Source organism: Mastomys coucha, unplaced genomic scaffold (genome assembly GCF_008632895.1).
Source record: "Mastomys coucha isolate ucsf_1 unplaced genomic scaffold, UCSF_Mcou_1 pScaffold6, whole genome shotgun sequence".
NCBI classification, from domain to species: Eukaryota; Metazoa; Chordata; class Mammalia; order Rodentia; family Muridae; genus Mastomys; species Mastomys coucha.
In genome coordinates, this window is record NW_022196912.1 from 67,413,187 (window position 1) to 67,421,767 (window position 8,581).

General features: G+C 37.4%; 1 protein-coding gene across 5 annotated transcripts in view; it reads left to right on the plus strand.

Annotated features, from left to right (window-relative positions):
- Positions 1–8,581, plus strand: part of Arhgap5 (Rho GTPase activating protein 5) — a 71,044-nt gene that overhangs the window by 48,865 nt on the left and 13,598 nt on the right. The window lies entirely within an intron of this gene.

The following is an 8,581-nucleotide window of genomic DNA, read 5'->3' on the forward strand; positions in this document are numbered from 1 at the left end:
GGGCCTCTCCTCCCATTGATGACCGACTTGGCCATCCTCTGCTATACATATGCTGCTGGAGCCATTAGAGTGAAGTTTTATCACTAATAACATTAAAAAATAGGGCAGACATTTATTTCAGTCATTGTTCTGACACATAGAATAGCTAGTCTTGGACTATATACTGTGTAATATCTAGGAAAATATATTTTATATCTTTTATCACATGAAGTTTTTACATGACACGAGTAGGCATTTGGTTAAGAAACATTAAATCCTATTTTAAGTAAAAACATTTCTTAAAGTACATTCTCATAGCTTCAGTAATTTATAGTCATTACCTTTATGATACCATTTATGTATATCTGATTGATACTTACATTTGGGCCAGGACCATCCCATTTATAGAAATCCCTTCCAGATCTTTCTTTTTGTACTTTAATATGTTAATAAATTTTGAACTGGCTGGGCGGTGGTGGCTCACACCTTTAATCCCAGCACTTGGGAGACAGAGGCAGGTGGATTTCTGAGTTCAAGCCCAGGCTGGTCTATAGAGTGAGTTCCAGGACAGCCAGGGCTATACAGAGAAATCCTGTCTCAAAAAACCAAAAAAAAAGAAAGAAAAAGAAAAAAAATTAATTCTGAACTGCCTATTGAACATTTCTAGTTAAAATGAGATGACTTGTACTTGACAAAATTAAGATGTAATTCATCCATCTTCCCCCAAAACACCTTCTGATTTTGCTTGTTTGTAAGGATAGTAGTTGCATTTTTCCAGTTGTCCAAATTGAGGTGTCTTTTTAATCTGACTTAAAAAGAAAATACTGGGAAATATAAGGTCATTTTCATACATGGACAACACATACTTAAGCAATTTTACCTCATTTCCCACCCCCCTTTTCTTTCTTACCCCTCTCTTGATCTGAATTTTTCTCCATTGTGCCTATACTATTAATAGGAAATGTGTTTTTAGCAACTTTTGACTTATATCAGGTTTTTATATATTAAAATCTATTAGGTCACATTTGTATTATTTCTTATTTAGTTGTTTCTTTATTCCAACTCTTAAAATATTGTGCATGGGGCTCAACTGTGATTCTGGCACTTGAAGGAGGGCAGAGCAGGTGAGTTTGAGGCCAGCCTGGTCTACATAATGAGTTCAGGTCAACCAAGTCTACATAGTGAGACCATGTCTCAAAAAAACAAAAACAAAAAAAAAAAATGTGTTTGCACATAGTACTGAAATTCTTTAGCCTAGTACTTAATACTTTCCTTTTACTGTGTGTATATGTATATGTATGTATGTAATTTTTAGTCTTTATGTTGAACAGACAAGAGAAAATGTTTTCTGAGTCAGAATATTTTATCATCCCAATTCCCTGCAAATGATTTCATTTTTCTGAATACCCTTGTATATATATGTATGTTCCACAGTTTCTGTATTTGTTCATCTAATGATAGATGTCTAAGCTGGTTCTATTTCCTCGTTCTTATAAATAGTGCAGCGATAATCAGGGATGTGTGATACTTCTGTGGAGTGTTAGTAACCTTTTGAATGTATAAGCAAGAGTAATATAGATATGTCATATTTAGTTTTCTGAAAAACCTTCATACTGGTTTCCATGGTGGCTACTACACAAGTTACATTCTCACCAGCAGTATATAGAGCTCCTTTTCTCTCGCCCACATATCAGCTATCCAACATGGGTACTGAAGTCTCAACTCAGGTTTTCTGCAAGAGTCTCTCCAAACTCCCCCCCCCCTCCAACCCCCGTCTCAGCGGATAAGGGAAAGACTGGGCCAAGGCTGGCCTCAAACTCATTCTGTAGCTGAAGATGACACTGAACTTCTGATCCTCTTGCGTGTACCCCTGAGTACTGGATTATACATGTGCCACCCTACCCCACTTATGTAGTGCTAAGAAATCAAATTCAGGATTTTGTGCATGCACAATAGGCAGATAGTCTACCAACTGAACAACATATTCAGTTTCTTTTCTAGTAAAAGCCATTCTAGTTAGGTTAAGATAGATTCTCAGAGCACTTTAATTGGTATTTTTTGGTAGTTTAAGATGCTGTATACTTACTTTTGGACATCCGTATTTCTTTGAGATTTGTTGACTATCTCATTAATTGATCAGATAATTCAGTTTTTGTGTTTATTTTGTGCGTGTGTGCGTGCGCGTGCACGCGCGCGCAGTGGTTTTCTTCCTTACCTTTTCTTACTTTTTTGTTCCTTTCTTTTGGATATTTTCTTTATTTACATTTCAAATGTTATCCCCTTTCCTGGTTTCCCCTCCGGAAACCCCCTATCCCATTCCTCCTCCCCCTGCTTCTCCCTTTTGAGACAGGGTCTTTAAATGATCAGTGAACCTGGAGCTCGCTGAATGATCTGTACTTGCTGGTCATCAATCTCCAAGGATCCTCATGAATCCACTCCCAAACACTGAGATTATAGTCACATCCTGTTGTTTCAGGCTTGTTTTATTTTGAGATTTCTTTTCTTTTTAAAAATTTTGTGTCTCTTTGTGATTTTATGAATCTATGAGTACAAGTACCCATGGAACCCAGAAGAAAGTGTTTGATCCCGAGGCTAGAGTTACAGGTGCTTGTAGGGTGCTGGGAACTGAACTTGAGTGTTCTACAAGAGTAGTACATGCTCTTAACCACTGAGCTACTTCTCTAGACCAAACCGACCAGCCACAATCCTACCTGCTTACCTTCCTTCCTTCCTTCCTTCCTTTATTCACTTGTTTGTTTATATTAACATGACTTCTGGCAAAGTTTTTTTGGTTTGTACGAGGTGTCTGTTTCCCCTCCTGCGTATTTTTTTCCTGAGAACTTTATGAAAAATTAGGTCTTTGTAACTTTGAGTTTATTTTTTGTGCCAGTACTATGTTGTTTTTAGTACTGTGAGTCTGTAGCATAATTTGAAATTAGAGTCTGTGATGCTTTTATCTTTTGATTTCTTTGGCATGTACTGAATTGTCTGTGGGAGATTTTTGTTTTCTTTTATTTTTTTAAGATCTTGGGATTCATTATTAGGTTATCTAATTAAAATTAGTATTAGTTTGCTGCAGCTGTGATAAAACTGTCTTAGAATTTCTATTGCTATGTTAAAATACCACTACCAGAAAGCCATTTTGGGAGAAAAGGGTTTATTTCATCTTAAACCTTTTGGGTCACACACTGAGGAAACTCAAGACAGAAACTCAAAGCAGGAACTCGGAGGCAGAAACTGAAAGGGCTATGGAAGAGTGCCCCTTATTGATTTGCCCCCAAGAGTGCTTATACACCGCAGAACTACTTACTCAGGGATAGCACAGTGAACCGGTGACCTTGGAACCTCCAACATCATTCACTAATTAAGAAAATGCACTACAGGACAGTCTGGTAGGGGTGTTTTCTCAGTTGGAGTTCCCTCTTCTCAAACAACTCTAGCATTTATCAAGTTAAAATAAAACTATCCAACACAAACACATGACCTAAAATGACTTATAGAAGAGTTTATTTTGGAGCTGGTGAGATGGCTCAGCGGGTAAGAGCACCGACTGCTCTTCTAAAGGTCGTGAGTTCAAATCCCAGCAACCACATGGTGGCTCACAACCACCCATAATAAAATCTGATGCCCTCTTCTGGTGTATCTGAAGACAGCTACAGTGTACTCATTTATAGAAATAATAATAATAAATAAATCTTAAAAAAAAAAAAAGAGTTTATTTTGACTTAGTGTTCCAGAGGTTCCATCTTATTGGGGAGGCATGGCAGCAAGCAGCAGGTAGTCTACTTACATAGGAAGCCAAGAGCTTAAATCTTCAGACACAGGCACAAGGGGAGGGAGAGTGAACTAGAAGTGGTGGTGCAAAGCTTTATATCTGAAAGTGGTCTTCTAGTGATGTACTTCCTGCTAGGTTTTACTGCCTAAACGCACTGGTGCCACCAACCAAGGGCCAACTGTTCAGATGTCTAAGACTATAAGGAACATTTTTCACTCAAATCACCATGTTTCTGGGTGTTCAAGTACTCAGGTTTAAATAAACATTCTTCTCAGAACTCCCTTAGCTATATTCCCAATGTTCTAAGTTAACGCTTTCGTTTTAATTTGTCTAGGACATTCTTTAGTCCACCCCCTCTGCCCCCCTCCTTTGACAGTTATCTACTGCTCTTTCAAGTGTTATTGTTCAGTCTCTTCGTGTAGTTTCTGAAGTTTTTCTTGTTGTGATTACTAGTTCTCTTGCCTTATGTTTGGATAAGATAGAGGATTTTAGATTGTTTTGTATTTAGTAAGACTTGATTTGTGCTCTAGAATGTTGTCTAATTTAGAGAAGGTACCATGACCTACTAAAAAGACAGTCTATTCTGCATCTGCTAAATGGAATTTTGTATGTGTATCTGGTTTTACCACTGAGTTTCTTTGACTTTTAATTTGAATGGCCAATTTAGGGATGAGATGAACGTATTGAAACTACCCCATTCGTGTATAAGGACCTGACCTTTTGTGTCTATCATTAATGTTTCTTTGAATTATAAAATTGGGAATTCCATTTATTGTGTATATGCTTATATTTTCTTGATTAATTGTTCTCTTATCTCTTCTGAATAATTTCAGTTTAAAGTCTTCATTATTAGATACAGAATAAATACACCAGCTCCTTTTCAATTCTCATTTGTTTGGTAGTTTTCCATCCTTTAATTCATGGGTGCCTTTCCTAGTAAATCATATTTCATGAAGACAGTGGTTAGATTTAGTTTTTTGATCTCATCAGACTGTCTGTGTCCTGTCTTTATTGGTAATTGAGACTATTTACATATAAGGCTATATTTTGAGAGATATTTACTCATTTCTGATTTTGAAGGGTGGAATTACTTTTCTATATGGTTGGATTATTGATTGGTCATTGATTTCTCCCGATGAGTATTAAAGGTTTTCTTGCTCAGTGTTGAATATAATGAATTCCTCTTTTGAAATTTTTTTTCTTACGTGCTTATGATCAAGACTTCCTTCCTTCTCCGTCTATAATATTTTAAGTATCTGTGCAGTGTTGGCTTGGTGTTCTTGATATGCCTTACTTTATACTTTTTTTCAAGTGTCCTTATTTATCAATAGATAGCTTTGCTGGATAAAGTCATCTTTGTTAACTGTTACTTTCAGGGATAGAAATAAATTATTTCAGGATTTCTTGACTTTTAGGGATACTAATTTGTGATGTGTTCGACTCTGAATTGATGTTTTTGCTTTATCGTTTCTTTGCTTAGTATTTGTGATTGACTAGAGCTAGACCAAGTTTTTCTGGTTGTTTAGGATTCCAAGTGCCTCTTCTTTTTGGATTAATTTTTCTCCAGATTTGGGGAATTTGTTATAATTTCACTAACTAGACTGTCTATGTCTGTAGTGTTTAAGTTTTATGCTGCATAAGTAGAGCTTAGTGTGTTGATTATATTCTAAAATTCTTAGATGTTAGTCATATTTTTCTTTAATTGGTACTTTATCATAGAAGGTGCTAAATTCTGTCAGGTTCTTTTTCTGTATGAATTAAGACACTAGGGTAGATTTTTCTCTAGCAGTCTATTATTGCATTAATTGATTTTTGTGGGTTGAATTTGGTTTCCTTGGATAAATCCTGATTGGTCTTGATGTATAATCATAATATCCTGAGTTCTTCCTCAGCCTTCTGAATAGCTAATACCACAGGCACTAGTGTCTTGGTAAAACTTCCATCTCTTTACATTCAAATATTTGTGCCATTGATCCTGTGATAGTATCTTAGAGGGTGCATCTTTTTTTTTTTTAAATCAATTTGTTAAGAGAGAAAAAAAGAGTTTAAGTTAGCTTTTTAGTTATTACTAGGGGGTTAGAACTATCACCTTAACTTTCTTGGTGTTTTTAGAGACAGTCTCACCATGTAGTTCTGGCTGTCCTAGAACTCACTATGCAGGTCACCTGCCTCTGCATCCCAAGTGCTGGATTAAAAGTATACACCACAACCACTATACACAGCAGCATGTTACAAACTTTTTAATGGTCATGTTTTAATTCATGTTTTAACTGTTTCAAAAGTAAATAAAACGCCTTTATTGTTTTTGCCACAAATTACATCTTTGCAAATAGTATATCTGTTAATATAAATCTGATAAATTGGTGCATTTTTGATATAATAACCACAACAAAAAGTGAAGTTATAAATCAAAGCGGAAACATTCGTGGCTTATGCTCTTAACTATATATTTTTGTTGTTTTATGTTTTGTTATTGTTATAACTTCAGTAGGTACCCCTGATAGTTAACATTGTCAACTTGATTTGATCTATACTTACGTAGGAGATGAGCATAGTTGAGGAAATTTCTAGGTTACGTTTAAAGAGGTAATAAGATCCACCCTAAGGGACTGGATAGATGGCTCAGCGGTTAAGAGCACCAACTGCTCTTCCAAAGGTCCTGAGTTCAAATCCCAGCAACCACATGGTGGCTCATAACCACCTGTAATGAGATCTGATGCCCTCTTCTGGTGTGTCTGAAGACAGCTATAGTGTGCTTATTTATAATAATAAATCTTTAGGTCTGAGAGAGCAGGGTTGACCAGAGTGAGCAGAGGTCCTAAAAATCAATTCCCAACAACCAGATGAAAGTTCATAACTATCTGTACAGCTACAGTGTGTACTCATATACGTAAAATAAATAAACAAATCTTAAAAAAGAAAGATTTACCCTAAATTGGATGGAAGCCATTCCATAGGCTAAAAAGGATTCCAGACTGAGTAAAAGGTACCCCCACCTCCCACTTCCTGACATTTGATGTAATGTAGTCAGCTGCCTTCTGTCCCTGCTCATGTGACTTACTTATCTTGATGGACCTTACCCTCAAACAGTGGACCACAAATAAAAATCATTTTTCCTTAAGTTGTTTCTAGTGGGTATTTTGTCATAGCAATGATAAAAGAACTTAATATACTCCTTTCTCCGGTTTTCACATCTAAAATATTTCTAGGCATTGTCAAGTAGTCCCTGAAATGCAGAGTCTCCCAAGAAAAAAACACTACATGCTATGAAGCACCTTGAGGGTGACAGGACATTGCTAATACCGTTAACATTTACAGCTGATTACAAGAGTGTATTCTACTGTACTATAATGTATAAAGAAAGTACTTAGTGGTGATAGGTCCAGTTTTAAAGTGCTCTGGGAATTCTAAAGAAGTTGATTCTAAGTGGAAATAGCAAGGAAAGTGTCAATGAGGAAGTGGTGTTTTCATTGGTGTAATGATCTAGAGAAACAGTGTGATACTCATTTGGTGTTTATGCTTGTAATACAAATAAAAGTTGAAAAAAAAAATCTACTGGCATTATCTCTCAAAAAAGAATTAGCTGCCGGGTGGTGGTGGCCCATGCCTTTAATCCCAGCACTTGGGAGGGAGAGGCAGGCAGATTTCTGAGTTCGAGGACAGCCAGGGCTACTCAGAGAAACCCTGTCTCAAAATATAAAAACAAAAACAACAACAACAACAAAAGAATTAGCTATTAAATCCTTAGCATTAAGTGGCAGTGAGTTCTTTAGAGATACTATTGTTTATAGTATTAACATGCTTGAATCTAAAAAGAAAGAGATTAGGCCTTTTTTTTTTTCTTCTTTTTCTTACGTGTTTCATATTTCTATCAGTAAGAGGTTAATATAAGAGTTTTGGGGTTTTTTAAATTAATTTATTTTATATTTTTTAATCATTTCTTTTTTAATTTATTTTTTACACTCCATATTTTGTTCCCCCTCTCATCCACCCTCCCACTGCTCCGTATCCCACACCTCCTCCCCACCCGTTTCCACTTGGATGTCCCCACCCCACCTGACCTCTAAACTCCCTGGGGCCTCAAGTCTCTTGAGGGTTAGGTGCATCATCTCTGAATGAACACAGACCCGGAAGTCCTCTACTGTATGTGTGTTGGGGGCCTCATACCAGCTGGTGTATGCTGTCTGTTTAGTGGTCCAGTGTTTCAGAGATCTCAGGGGTCCAGATTAATTGAGTCTGCTAGTCCTCCTACAGGATCGCCCTTCTCCTCAGCTTCTATCATCCTTCCCTAATTTAACATCAGAGGTCAGCAGCTTCTATCCATTGGTTGGGTGCAAATATCAGCATCTGACTCTTTCAGCTACTTGTTGCGTATTTCCGAGGTTGGTCATGATAGGTCCCTTTTTGTAACTGCTCCATAGCCTCAGTAATAGTGTAGGCCTTGGGACCTCCTCTTGAGCTGGATCCCACTTTGGGCCTGTCACTGGACCTTCTTTTCCTCAGGCTCCTCTCCATTTCCATCCCTGTAATTCTTTGAAACAGGAACAATATGGGTCACAGTTGTGACTGTGGGATGGCAACCCCATCCCTCACTTGATGTTCTATCTTCCTGCTGGAGGTGGGCAGTTCCCCCTCACTACTCTCAGGCTTTTCATCTAAGGTCCCTCCCTTTGAGTCCTGAGAGTCTCTTACCTCCCAGGTCTCTGGTGAATTCTGGAGGGTGCCCCCAACCTCCTATTTCCTGAGGTTGCCTGTTTCTATTCTTTCTGCTGGCCCTCAGGGCTTCAGTCCTTTTTCCTCACCCAATACCAGATCAGGTTCCCCTCT